Below are 15743 nucleotides of genomic sequence, written 5' to 3'. Positions count from 1 at the left end.
GCAGCTCGCCTAGCCTTCAGTGCTCTCCACCGCCCTATTTCTGTTTTTGTGGAATTCAGCTCAAACAAAGTCCCAAGATGGTGGCCAACTCTTCCTGTTGAAGCGTGGGCAGCCAATCAGATTTCAGTATGGGGACGGCCGGATTCATGAAAGATCCGCGTACCTACATATCTATATTTTTTTACCTTTAATATCTCTAAAACTACTAAAAGGATTTACACCAAATCACAGAAGCATGATCTGTGTAACCAAATCTACATTTCTGCCAAATTTGGTGTAATTCCATAAAGGCAGCCACAACATTTTTGTGGAAGTGCGCCAGACAATCAGAAGCCTGCTTTGACGCATGGACCCACAGACTGGCCCCGGGTGGATCCATGAAAGGTCCAGGCCCCTAGATATGCAAATTTAGATTTTGGTTAATATCTCTAAAACTACAGAACATATTTACACCAAATCACAAAAAGCTGGCTTTCTGGACCAAGAGCTAGCTTTCCTGGAAAATTTGGTGTAATTCAGTTTAGAGATTCGGACTGTAGGCATGTTCAAAAGTCCTATGGAAATGAACATGGGCAAAATGTGTTTTAGGACCCTCCTTTTTCTCGGCCCCGAAACTTTCTACACATCAAAAGATTGAACTAACTAAAGTATACGTTTTAAAAATGTCATAAAGGTTCGTCAAGTGGTGCCAAATTTATTGGCAAAACAAAAACATTTCTTTCTAAGGAAAATAGGCAATAACTGCAACGACCTACTTGCAACCGCCAGTAGTGTGTGTATATATATATATAGGGATCAGGGAACCTATATATGCCCCAGTACACATGTTTGTCCCTCATTTCTAACATACCCAAGCGATCAGGGAACATATATATATATACATATATATATGTATATATATATATGTATATATATATTCACTGAAAAAACCATGGGTTTCACACACGTTATAGTTAGGAATTAGCATTTAAAAAACCTTAGAAATTCAGTGAAAAAACCATAGGTTTCACACACGTTATAGTTAGGAATTAGCATTTAAAAAACCTTAGAAATTCAGTGAAAAAACCATAGGTTTCACACATGTTATAGTTAGCTGGACATTTTACTCGTAAAAAACCAATGAAATTCCCCCGTTATAGTTAGTTCAGCTAACTATAACTCGCGCGCCCGCAATGCACTGCTGATGACGTCACATATTACATCACTCATGACATGGTCAGTGACATCACTCATGACATCACTGATGACATCTCAAATGACATCACTGATGACGTCACTGATGACATCATCCAGTGAATGTGTGTTTTTCTGAAAATTAAATATGTTTTATATATGTATATCTCAAGGTCGATGGAAGAATAAATGGGTATATTACTGTCTAAATGGATGATTTCTTTTTGAAAAATTGATTGTGTAACTGACTGATTAAGTGTATCATAGTGAATACATGGCTTAGTGAGTAATGTTTAAATATATAAATATCTGTATCAGTCTCTCACTTTGTGTATAAGTGGCTGCATGGGTTGGAGAGTAGCTACATGGGTGTCTATATAGGTTATTAGTTGGTTTTTTGAGTATCAGTATGAGTGTCTGCATGGTTCGGTGGGGGGTATGACGTAGTGCATAGGTGCATGAATGAGTGACTCACTGTTTGTATGTGTTGAACAGAGCATGTGTGCAGGACTGCATGGGTGGATGAGTGTGTGTATGGGTGTGTTAGTGAGTGAATGACTGTCTCAATAGTGTCTTTATGAGTAACTACATATGTTTAAAACTAGTATATGTGACTATTGGTTTATATATGTGAGTATATGTGAGAGTGAGAGATTGAAAGAGTTCCTGTATGAATAAGTATGTATTTCTATAAGTAATTGTTTAAAAGACTAAGTATGTGTAAGTTTCCGTAGAAGTAAGTGTGGTGGTGTGTGTATAACTGTATATGCAAGTAAATGTATGTTTGATTCTTTATTAGCATGAGTGACTATGTGTGTGAGTAGCTCTATGGATGAGTGGCATTGTGTAACAGGATGTATAGGTGTATGAGTACATATGATAAGTGAGTACATGTATGAGTGACTGTATTGGACTGTTGGTGAATGAGTGGATGTGTATGTGGATCTTAGAATTACTGAAGAGGTTGTTGTAACTGTTATTGGTATGTCCATTGTTTTGTAAATTTTAGTCTCTATTTTTGAATGTGTGTATCAAAGGTTTTATTAGGGGAAGAGGAGGTCTGCCACTCTATCACAAGGATGATGTCATCAGTGACGTCATCAGTGATGTCATTTGAGATGTCATCAGTGATGTCATGAGTGATGTCACTGACCATGTCATGAGTGATGTAATATGTGACGTCATCAGCAGTGCATTGCGGGCGCGCGAGTTATAGTTAGCTGAACTAACTATAACGGGGGAATTTCATTGGTTTTTTACGAGTAAAATGTCCAGCTAACTATAACATGTGTGAAACCTATGGTTTTTTCACTGAATTTCTAAGGTTTTTTAAATGCTAATTCCTAACTATAACGTGTGTGAAACCTATGGTTTTTTCACTGAATTTCTAAGGTTTTTTAAATGCTAATTCCTAACTATAACGTGTGTGAAACCCATGGTTTTTTCAGTGAATTTGCAAGGTTTTTTAAATGCTAATTCCTAACTATAACGTGTGTGAAACCCATGGTTTTTTCAGTGAATTTGCAAGGTTTTTTAAATGCTATTTTTTTTTTTTCTTCTATTTTTTCTAACATATTTTTATTTTAATTTTCTTACCTTTTATAAAGACTATGATTAAATTTTTAAAATTCTTTAATATGTTTTTTTTTATATATTTTTTAAAATAAACATGTAAAATTTATTTGCAGTACTTTTTTTCTATTTTTTTTTTTATTTTTTTAGTACGCGTACCGTAAGCTCACGGTAAGCGTACGGTTTACGCAACGTCCGTAATTTTCCTACGCTGCTTGCGTATAGTTACGCAATTTGCGTAGCCGCGCGTACTCCGCGTGGGACGCGTACGCGTGTACGCTACACGCGCACGTTACGCGGAAGTGCCGGGAGTGACTGTTATGCGCATGCGCGCAAGCGCGTGTCTTCTTTACGCGCATGCGTACTTTTGCCGTAAGCGTACCGTAAGCGCACCGTAAGCGTACGGTAGGTAATGTGATCATGAAACACAACTTTTGATTGGTTGAAACTTCTTTCAGTTCTAGAACTCTCCTACACCACACCCATTCCCCTCATTTCTGCTTGTGATCCCTTGGGAGAAGGAGCTGGTTTGTCTTTGGGATACGATGGCAGAACAGCAGAGCTCTTCTGAGAGTGAGGCTAGCACTAGCAGCACTGTCTTGAGGCAGAGATCGAGGAAACAAAAGCCCTCTTATGTATGGGATTATTTTACTTTTCCTGAAGGCCAGCAAAAGGTAAATGCACCCTTAGTGACTTGTAAGCTGTGTAAGCGTGTACTTTCTAGAGGTAATCCTAACAGGAAGTATTCCTTTGGGAATCACACCATGAAGAGACACCTCCAGGATGTACACAGAAGGACACATGGTCATCTTTTTGGAGGTAACTCTTCAGAAAGACAAGCCAGTACATCCACAGCAGCTCAGCCTGGACCATCATCTGCAGGGCTGACTCCTTCTTCTGCAGGTCAGGTGAGCCCTTCATCTGTGGGGGGAGAATCTCCTTTTGCTGGCCCTCTGGAAATTAACCCTCGGTTTGCGAGGGTTGAAGTACGGTGCGCCACTTGTCACGATCTAATTACTTATAGGGAGACCAGTGTTTCCCTAGTGAACAGTAAAATAGATCAGCACACTTGTCGTACCGTCTAATATTCCCAATCTTTCTTTCCTCTGTCCCTGCATGAACACAACGGCTCTTTTAAGAGCCAACCTTACCTTTCATCTATTTTTTATATATGTTTTTAAAAACTTTTTTTTTTTTTTTTACCGTACGCGTACGGTACGCGTAATTTTTTTTTTTTTTTTTTTTAAAAACACTAAAAATCAATTATCACATTACAAGGTCCTTGAGAGACTACAATTATTATTATTGACTTACCATACTCACTCAAAAAAATATTTATTCATTTGTTTTTTTTAAAAATAGCTTTAAAAATGGTTCTAGTTTTCGAAAATTTTCTATATGAATCTGAAAAAAAAGAAAAAAGTATTAATATTTTTAAAACATTTTATAATACAGTACACATATTTACATTTTTTTCCCAAAAATATTTTTGCCTTATTTTTGCTGTTTTCAGAATATATTGCATTTCACTATAAATTGTGAAAGCAATTGCATTCATCATTTTACAGCGGGCAAAAAAAAAATAACAATCACAAAGATTGTAATAAAAAAGCCCAGAATCTCTTTTTACTTAAACTTAATATTATAGAAATGCATAATATTCTAAAAAAATATCATCTAATACCAATACGTATTTCTTTAAAATACCGTCTGATATGTTTGTTTCAGAAGTATAATCACAATATTATATCTCAAATAACTCCAAAATACATCTGATTTCATTTCCTTTAGACCAAATAGTAATTTTAAATTTTTTTTGGGAATAAATTTCCAACGGTAATCCAATAAAATTCTAAAGTTTAATTTGTCCAGATCTCACCGATTCTCTGTAACATTTTGGTTCACGAAAATTTTTTGAATAATTTATTAAGTCCACAATAGAATTGGTTACTTTTCCGCATGGCCAAATAGTAATTTTTTAAATCATTTTTGAAAAAATTTCCAATGGCAGTCCAATAACATTCCAAAATTTAAAATGTGCAGAAGTTACCGATAATCTCTAAATTATTGGTTTTTCAAAGTTTCATTAAAAATTTAAAAAGTCCACATTACAATTGGTTATCTTTCCATTAGGCCAAATGATAATTTAAAAAATCTTTTTTCTACAAAATTGTAATGGTAATCCAGTAAAATGGTAAAATTATTTTGTCGAGATCTTGCCAAATCTGTCTAAAATTTAGGTTTCAGGAAGATTAGATAGGAATTTGCTAAATCAAAAGGCAAACGTTGTTTGAAAATCAATTGGGAATCATTACACAGTGTCCAGCCTTTTTCACATTTAAGATAAACTGTGTAATGTCCAGAAGTAACAGTAGGTCCATCATGGAAAATTATTGCAACAGTTACAAAAGTTTTTCCTGAAATTGATAATTGCTGTCCTGTAAACTTCTTTATTAAAGTATCCAATTTTGAACCATCAGCTCTACATCGTTGCATCATTAAAATTACATACTGTCCGTATTCCTTTAAAATTAATGTTGAAAACATGTCAGAATTACACTCACTACATTTCATGCTATGATTAGCATCTTTAACTAATTTTGCAAAAGTGACTGTTTTACTCTCTGGCAATGTCAAATAAATAAATCTTTCATTATCAACAATAGAGCCACATATATTATAACAATTATCACAACTATGTTCCCATTTATAAGAGAGACCAAAAAAAATGTCAATGGGAACTCCTTCTTCTTCCACTACCTGAAGAAAATACATCAAAAATTCATGTGCATCTTGCTGTTCATTTTGAGAAAACTGTGTTCGTCCTGAACATACATCTAAAAGTTTTCTAATTTCAGTAGCACTTTCTATTTGAGTTTTATCTTTACTCAGCTTTTGAAAAAGGAGACTCAGCTCTGAACAGAATCTTTTTCCCTGATTTACTATTATCTGCTCTTGCAAACTTTTCAGATAAAATGCAACATTCAGCACTACATTTGCGTAGCAGTTGACACCAGAGCTATTTTCAAAATGACATCCTACAACCTGTTCTTCATTTTCCTTTTTCTTTTTGCTTGCAATTACATCACTCCTCTTTTTTTTCCTCTTCTCTACATCTTCATTACAGATATTCTAATTTTTTCTTTTACGAGAAACTACACGTTTCTCCAACACAGGATACTGACCTAAATGAGGAGCATAGCTTCTTCTTAATCTATTATACTCCTTTACACAGTTTGTATCAGCACTAACTTTTGAGTCATCAAAGTCTATCATGAATAAACCTGATAATGTTTTCACTCGTGACAAAGCTACATATGCCATACCTTCTTTGAACACAGTTGAACCAATGTTCACAAATGCACAATCTACAGTCAATCCTTGAGACTTGTGAATAGTTACAGCATATGCTAGAGAAAACGGAAACTGCTTCCTACGTACATATAAGTCTTTCACAAGCATAAAACGTACTGTACAACGACAAATATCTTTAACTTCTTCTATCTGATAAAATTTTATTTTTAAACATTCAACTCCTTCTTTTTTCTGGTAATTAATAAAACCCACAACTCTTCCCATCGCTCCATTAACTAAACCTTTTTCAACATCCAAATTTCTCCTTTAAAATACTCTACAGTTCATGCAAACATATAGATTTTTTTCTAATCCAGCTGTTTTGGAGATGTTCTTCTCTAGTGAGTCCAATTTATTTATCAGTTTGCCTGTTACTGTGACACTAATTCTTCCATCCTCAATTTTGTCCACTGCTTCCAATTTCCTGATCTCTTCCTTTTCCAATTTCAAAAGCTCCTCATTGAATATTGAGCATTCACGTAGAGTTGGCATTAAGCAGATGACACTTTTGTTTTCTGCAATGTTCTTGTATATCTTCTCTGCAACTATTTCTTCCTTTGGAAATAAATTATGTAGCAGCCGACTCTGTAATGTTTTTTTGCCAACTTCTGTGAGTAGTCCAATCCTGATATCTTTCAGAATACTTCCATATTCTTCATCGTTTGCTTGCCTCATATTAGTAGTAAGTTCCTTGTACTCAAAGAAGGACCAAATATTTGTATTTCCGATGCTTCCCAATGACTTTTTCGTGTCTTCATGTGTGACAGTATTAAACACTGGTTGTCCTTTAACTGGAGTAAGTTGCAAAAGATCTCCAAAAACTATGACGTGTTTTCCACCAAATAACATGTCATAGTCTGTCTTCAAAATTTGCTGCATTCTTAAATGCACAAAGGCAAGCATTAAGTTTGATACCATGCTCACCTCATCAATAATGAGAACTTGCATCTTCTTCAATACTCTTGAAACTTCCAAGGATGCTTCTCCAGTTAGCTTGTTGAATTGTATTTTGTTCTCATGCTCCACTGGTAACATTAGCAAACGATGTAAAGTGATTCCTTTTATGTTATATGCTGCTAACCCAGTTGGAGCAGTAACCACACAAGACAAAGTAGAATCCGTTTTTTGCTTTAGGTAGCTTCTGATGACTTTTATTAGGAAACTTTTTCCAGTTCCAGCTTGTCCGCTTACATACATCCTGATTGGATGAAATGATGTGCATGAGCACTCTTTTTTTTCATGTAGAAATCCGTGATCAATTTTGTTTTTGATCTCTTCATAAATTTGTTGCTGCTCTTGATTCAGTTGTCTTTCCAAATTTTCTAAGTCTATAAATTCTTCTTGAGCTTGATTCATAGCCGTTTCCACTTCATTCATGGCTATTGATGCTTCATTTTCAATGATTGGTTGTCCTAGGGGATCTTGACTGAGTGTTCCTGAACTTTGGCTGTCCTGAGAACTATCTCTAGCGATTTCTGCTGCAATTGTAGTTTCCTGATCAATTTCTTCATTTAACATTTGCAGATAAGTTGAGAATGTACTGCATTGTATGCTGTCTTTGCAAGCATTAAAAGTATCTTCATAGCTCTGGAATTCTCCCAGTAGTTCATCCTCTGTACGCCATGGTTTAAACAACTGTAAAAGAGCCAAGTAGTAAAATTCCTTCTTGTCAGTAGTGTCGCAACTCAGCTTCCGGTGATTTATCAAACTTCCTTTTGTTTGCTTCACCAAACATCCTTCTTCACCAACAACGTTATATTTTCCATTATTGATGTCTTCTGTGGCTTTCCGTGAATAAATGTAGTTCTGCAGCACTTCATAGAGACACATGTTCTCCAGATGTTGACTTCTCTTGGGATAATATGTGTCCAACATGTTTGTTTTCAAAATATCTGTACTTTCTGGGTCATTCTCGGCCAAATATTCAATTTCTCCTACAGATTTCAGTACCCGATTTCTCATTGCTGCAAGGCCTAAACTTGCCTAAATTATTCTTCTTGACTTCGAGTAGAGACTTGCAGAAGATAACCTATCTGAACATTCGTAGGATCCAATTTCTCGATGCGATAACATCTTCAAACTGAAACTGTACAGCTTCTTACTGACAGTCTTCTCGTGAGAAATCTCTTCCCACATTTCCTTCAATTCTGTTTTTTCTGATTTCGTAATGTAAGACGTTACATATCGAGCAACAGCAATGGAATTGTCAGCTACATACTGTATATCCATGTTAGCGTTCCACATGGATAAAATGACTGGGTTGTAGTCATTTATATTTTTTGATTCTTCTTTTCTTTTTAGGTTGTAGGTATTCTTAGGTGATTTTCTTGTGATAGATGATAGTATGTCTCACAGCTGACATAAAACTGTTGACTCTTCCATTTGAAAGAACAGGTCTAGGAAATCCAAATCGACATTTAGTGTAGTATTTTTCTTTGCTCTTGTATTTCCGTCGACAGTATTTTCCACACCGATGACTTTGGAAACGTAAAACTTGCTCCTTTAACTTGTTCTCTTCTGTGCTTTTTGGTATAGCACATGTTGCATATTCTTCAATGTAAGATAACACTGCTTCATCAGCATCTGTTCCAAACTTTGGGGCATCCTTGATCCACAACAGCATATGAATATGAGGAGCACCTCTTGCCTGGTACTCTTTTCTTCAAAAGAAATCCACTACTTCTCCAAGGGGTGGATTTTTTTTATTGCAGATGAAGGACATCATAGCCTCAAATCTATGATTGAAATATCTGCAAACATTAACCGGATCCAATGAGCACAGTTCTCCTGCTGTCTTGTATTCGATGTTTTTAATGTTTGAATTGGCCTCTCGTAGAAAATCCAGTAAATCATCCCAAGCGTACTCGGCACAGCTTAGGGTAAGGAACCATGTTGGTGTTCCTAAATTCCGTAACATGCATTTTAGTTCACCATGGCGTCGGTACCAATATTCATTTGTCCCACGCTGACAAGCCATCAGATTGATCAGTTGTGTTTCCAAATGATCATCTCGGTGCTGCACTTTCTCCATAAAATCCTTAGCAGACACATTTTGTAAATGTACTCCACTTTTTAAAATGTGATTTACTGCATAAGACAGTGCAGACAAGTCGCTTTCAAATAAAAGATGGAACAAATAAGGAATACTTTGTCGAAATCTGGGATCTTCAGCATATAGTCTTGTAGTCCGATACTCAGAAGCTGGAATCTGTTCCGGACGTTCATCGTATCGTCCTCCTTTTCCTTTAGGAAACAGCTGGGGAAAACATCGAGCTTCCAAGCTCTCCTCCCATACACTCACGGGAGTTCCTTTTGCTTTCTTCATCTGAAAGAGATCAATATTGTCTCCCATAACTTCTTTCGAATGAAGAGGATGTATGCTAAAATGTTCATAAATTTCTTCTTCCTTTGACTTGTCCACTTTTTCAATTTGTCCAGTTGGTATTTCTGTGTCTTCTTGTAAATCTTCTTCTTCTTCTTCTTCTTCTATATAAATTGATTCATACCATTTGTTATTTTTTTTCAAATACAAATTTGCTCTTTGTACTTTCCGCACATCTACCAGCTCCTGCCAAATCTTCTTATTCTTTGTAGGTACACCATTAACCAGAATAATTAATGGTTCAGTTTCCAAAGTATCCGCATCAATAGTTTCCATATTTTTTTTCAAATCCAAGGGCAAATACACCACTCTACCTTTTAAACCTCTCAGTAAATCTGAAGGAGGTAATTTACCAGTTTTGGGCTCCATCCGTACTATGGTCTGGAACGGATGAACACATTGAATGAGTATAGACTCATATGTATTTAATTCAGAAAGTTCAGCAGGAATAGCATCCAATTCTAAATTATTATGTACAGCTCTGGTCGGCATTCTATTTTCCTCTAACTTGTTGTAACAGTATTTACAAATACGCTGATCTTCACCCAATTCAAAACAATTTTCTAGAAATATATATGTGGCAAAATCCTTCCACTTATAATTATCTTCATTTTCACTCTTTCTGTAGAGATCAACATTCCTAGTTTGTTTTCTATAATGAGTTCTGCGGCAACAAATACAAGTAAAATTTGGTCTTTCATTAGAGACTATTGCAAATTTTGTTATGTGATCATTAAATGTGTTACTTACAGAGGGTTCTACATTCTCTTCCACTTCTTCCTCATTTACTGTGTCCTTCTCTGCACTGTTTTGTTCAGGACCAAAGTAACAAAACTGAATTTCATCAACAACCTTCTCTACATCTGATACTGTTCCTCGGAACAGAGCCCTATTCAATTCATTTAACTTTATTGCTGGACTTTTGGCAAAATACAACCGTCTCACAAACTTTCTCATTTCAGTATGATGAACAGCCAGCATCCTAAAATGATGGAAAACACTATTGCACACTTTTCTAGATAGACAAGCCAGAGAATGACCCTGCAAACCAGTATTCTCTCTCACTCTGCATGGATCCAGACTTTGAAGCACCTTAATCTTCTGTTTTACACTTTTTTTACTATATTCTCTTAGAAACTCTCGAAATTTGTCAATAGATTCCTGACGCACAGTGCAAATACTCCTACAATTCCAAGTGTACACTGGGGCTTTAGGACGTCTCCCCATTGCCTCATCTGCCATCACTTGTACCTCATCTCTTGGAACCATTATCTCCTTCTCCATTATGCAACCATTTGTTACTTCGTATGAACGACCTCTGGTGTCAACTGCATGCAGCAAACTATTACTTTGAAAATAGCTCTCTTCATTAAAAAAAGGTTCACTACTTGAACTATGCATCCACTTTCCTAAAAACACTTTACAAAAGTTTGTTCTGTTCACTACTCTTTTCCTTTTGCTATGTGATTTCAGTACATTAACCATTTTGTCTAATGTACGCATCCTATTCAAAATTAATATGAATAGTTTCCTTTTTAATTCTAATGCCTTTGCTGCAATGGCTTCAATTTCTTTTTTTCTCTTGTAATATTTTGCCTTTTGCTTATATTTCTTCATATCCTTTATCAAATTGGACATAACTCTTCTCTGAAACATTTTTCTACGTATCTCTTTAAACGCTGTTTTTCTGTTTATGTAAATCTTTTCAGTTGCAGAAGGTATATTTGCATTAACTAAATTCTCAATTTTTTCCTGTTCTGTTCGTTTCGTAACATTCTTTCCAGTACAGACATTTTGTACATTTTTCCTTGTTTTGAATATATTTTTAAGAAATTGTTTTTTCTGCTTACCAGAAGATTTTTTCTTTTTCCCAACATGAGCATCTTCTACTAACTTTGGTCCTCCAGTTGTCTTCAAATATAGTTTTTTTTTTAGCGTTTTTTGAACTCTGGATTTTGTAGGCATCTTAAATTTTGTTCACTGCTCTTCAGCAATACCTGAAAAAAACTAAAAAAAAATTCCTTTATTGTATTTAAATATATTACTACATTTCTTTTCAAAATAGTCACAAAACGAAATTTCTATGCCAATTTGAATGCACACTAACTGCTCTTTTTTTTGGGCAAGTTAAAATCACTTTTACAAACTGTCACATTATGAAACCACTTTTCAGATTTTTTAAAAAGCCCATGTCCAGACTGCTACACTACAGCAAGGGCAACCAGCCTTAGTGATGCTGAATGTATTTGCATTACAGACTGAAACCTGAAAACCCCACTCGCTTGTAAATACTGTGCATGATTATACATGGCAAGCACATGGGTGTGTGCTAAGAGTCTGCTTCTTCCCCCAAAAATTCGCTCCCCCTTTCCATCTAATGCAACTGTGAAATCACCAGAGCAATACGCAATAAATCTCTGCCTATAATTCCTCTCTGCACACAGAGTCATGTTTTCACATTAGTTCCAAAACGAAATTTCTTTGCCAATTTGAAAGCACACTTACTGCTCTTTTTTTTTCGGGGCAAGTGAAAATCACTTTTACAGACTGACACATTATGAAACCACTTTTTTTGATTTATTTAAATGCACATGTCCAAACTGTTTTTTCAGACCACCACCATGTGTATTCTCGGTGACTGCCTACACTCCAGCAAGGGCAACCAGCCTTAGTGATGCTGAATGTATTTGCATTACAGACTGTAACCTGAAAACCCCACTCGCTTGTAAATACTGTGCATGATTATACATGGCAAGCACATGGGTGTGTGCTAAGAGTCTGCTTCTTCCCCCAAAAATTCGCTCCCCCTTTCCATCTAATGCAACTGTGAAATCACCAGAGCAATACGCAATAAATCTCTGCCTATAATTCCTCTCTGCACACAGAGTCATGTTTTCACATTAGTCCCAAAACGAAATTTCTTTGCCAATTTGAAAGCACACTTACTGCTCTTTTTTTTTTTGGGGCAAGTGAAAATCACTTTTACAGACTGACACATTATGAAACCACTTTTTTTGATTTATTTAAATGCACATGTCCAAACTGTTTTTTCAGACCACCACCATGTGTATTCTCGGTGACTGCCTACACTCCAGCAAGGGCAACCAGCCTTAGTGATGCTGAATGTATTTGCATTACAGACTGAAACCTGAAAACCCCACTCGCTTGTAAATACTGTGCATGATTATACATGGCAAGCACATGGGTGTGTGCTAAGAGTCTGCTTCTTCCCCCAAAAATTCGCTCCCCCTTTCCATCTAATGCAACTGTGAAATCACCAGAGCAATACGCAATAAATCTCTGCCTATAATTCCTCTCTGCACACAGAGTCATGTTTTCACATTAGTCCCAAAACGAAATTTCTTTGCCAATTTGAAAGCACACTTACTGCTCTTTTTTTTTTCGGGGCAAGTGAAAATCACTTTTACAGACTGACACATTATGAAACCACTTTTTTTGATTTATTTAAATGCACATGTCCAAACTGTTTTTTCAGACCACCACCATGTGTATTCTCGGTGACTGCCTACACTCCAGCAAGGGCAACCAGCCTTAGTGATGCTGAATGTATTTGCATTACAGACTGAAACCTGAAAACCCCACTCGCTTGTAAATACTGTGCATGATTATACATGGCAAGCACATGGGTGTGTGCTAAGAGTCTGCCTCTTCCCCCCAAAATTCGCTCCCCCTTTCCATCTAATGCAACTGTGAAATCACCAGAGCAATACGCAATAAATCTCTGCGCACATGGGTGTGTGCTAAGAGTCTGCTTCTTCCCCCAAAAATTCGCTCCCCCTTTCCATCTAATGCAACTGTGAAATCACCAGAGCAATACGCAATAAATCTCTGTTTTTTCAGACCACCACCATGTGTATTCTCGGTGACTGCCTACACTCCAGCAAGGGCAACCAGCCTTAGTGATGCTGAATGTATTTGCATTACAGACTGAAACCTGAAAACCCCACTCGCTTGTAAATACTGTGCATGATTATACATGGCAAGCACATGGGTGTGTGCTAAGAGTCTGCTTCTTCCCCCAAAAATTCGCTCCCCCTTTCCATCTAATGCAACTGTGAAATCACCAGAGCAATACGCAATAAATCTCTGCCTATAAATCCTCTCTGCACACAGAGTCATGTTTTCACATTAGTCCCAAAACGAAATTTCTTTGCCAATTTGAAAGCACACTTACTGCTCTTTTTTTTTTCGGGGCAAGTGAAAATCACTTTTACAGACTGACACATTATGAAACCACTTTTTTTGATTTATTTAAATGCACATGTCCAAACTGTTTTTTCAGACCACCACCATGTGTATTCTCGGTGACTGCCTACACTCCAGCAAGGGCAACCAGCCTTAGTGATGCTGAATGTATTTGCATTACAGACTGAAACCTGAAAACCCCACTCGCTTCTAAATACTGTGCATGATTATACATGGCAAGCACATGGGTGTGTGCTAAGAGTCTGCTTCTTCCCCCAAAAATTCGCTCCCCCTTTCCATCTAATGCAACTGTGAAATCACCAGAGCAATACGCAATAAATCTCTGCCTATAAATCCTCTCTGCACACAGAGTCATGTTTTCACATTAGTCCCAAAACGAAATTTCTTTGCCAATTTGAAAGCACACTTACTGCTCTTTTTTTTTTCGGGGCAAGTGAAAATCACTTTTACAGACTGACACATTATGAAACCACTTTTTTTGATTTATTTAAATGCACATGTCCAAACTGTTTTTTCAGACCACCACCATGTGTATTCTCGGTGACTGCCTACACTCCAGCAAGGGCAACCAGCCTTAGTGATGCTGAATGTATTTGCATTACAGACTGAAACCTGAAAACCCCACTCGCTTCTAAATACTGTGCATGATTATACATGGCAAGCACATGGGTGTGTGCTAAGAGTCTGCTTCTTCCCCCAAAAATTCGCTCCCCCTTTCCATCTAATGCAACTGTGAAATCACCAGAGCAATACGCAATAAATCTCTGCCTATAATTCCTCTCTGCACACAGAGTCATGTTTTCACATTAGTCCCAAAACGAAATTTCTTTGCCAATTTGAAAGCACACTTACTGCTCTTTTTTTTTCGGGGCAAGTGAAAATCACTTTTACAGACTGACACATTATGAAACCACTTTTTTTGATTTATTTAAATGCACATGTCCAAACTGTTTTTTCAGACCACCACCATGTGTATTCTCGGTGACTGCCTACACTCCAGCAAGGGCAACCAGCCTTAGTGATGCTGAATGTATTTGCATTACTGAGTCCAACCTCAAACCCTTAAACTATTCTTTTTTTTTTCCAGTACACCTTAATTTATTGTGAAAACATACTCCATATTATTTTACATGTTCCTCACATTTAAATTTCTCCCAAAACAGAAAATGATAAACGCAACTACAACAAAAACAATTTCCATTTCTATTATTCATTTCTTAAGTTACCACATACATCCCCTCTCAAACTGTAAACTCACCTTTAAAATTAGTTAGTTGTGAAAGAAATGTGACACTCAAACAGCAGATTATCAGAGCCAGGATCTCTGTTGTGTTCACCTCTCTCCTCTCAGCAGAACCAGATAATGGCAAACTTTCCCTCTATGTTTCCACACATATACATGTAAGTTTCAAATCTCAGTGCTTCCCCCTTTTTTTCAAATGTAATCACACATTTCTATTGGTTGAAAACCAACCCTTTTCCAAAAGTACCCTTCCCCCAACTTGACTTCTGCCTAGTACCCTTCCCCCAACTTGACTTCTGCCTGCTACCATAGCAACAGCTCATGGAACACTGCTGTGTTGAGTTAGGTCAGAAGTTCGCCAAACAATGTTTCAATTCCACAGAGCAAGAGTGCTTGACTTTTCAAACCTAACAGCAAATCCATAGTACTGTTCTTTGGTTACACATTTTTTTGTACCAATACAAAACATGCTTCTATTAATTTACACATACAGCCTAGTTTTTATTCTAGAATGGTATGAAACAGCCAATCAGTTCTTTTTGTTTTGAAAAAAATATGTATGCCTCCATTTCCAAACTGTCTTTCTTTTCATATTGCCATTCTACTGAAAGACACCTCCTGAGTGCATCCAGATCTCCTTTGAAGATGTTCACAGTGTGGATTGTAGGGCACAGCTATGTCTTCTGGAGTGAAAAGTTTGCAGAGAAAACAGATATGGTGAGAGACCTTGCTTTGCCAAATGTAGACATTAAATGGATTGGTCAGAGAGGGTTAAAGTGGCACCAATTGATG

The sequence above is a fragment of the Triturus cristatus genome, chromosome 3_1 (assembly GCF_964204655.1).
Source record: "Triturus cristatus chromosome 3_1, aTriCri1.1, whole genome shotgun sequence".
Classification (NCBI taxonomy): domain Eukaryota; kingdom Metazoa; phylum Chordata; class Amphibia; order Caudata; family Salamandridae; genus Triturus; species Triturus cristatus.
This window is presented reverse-complemented; position numbering follows the sequence as displayed.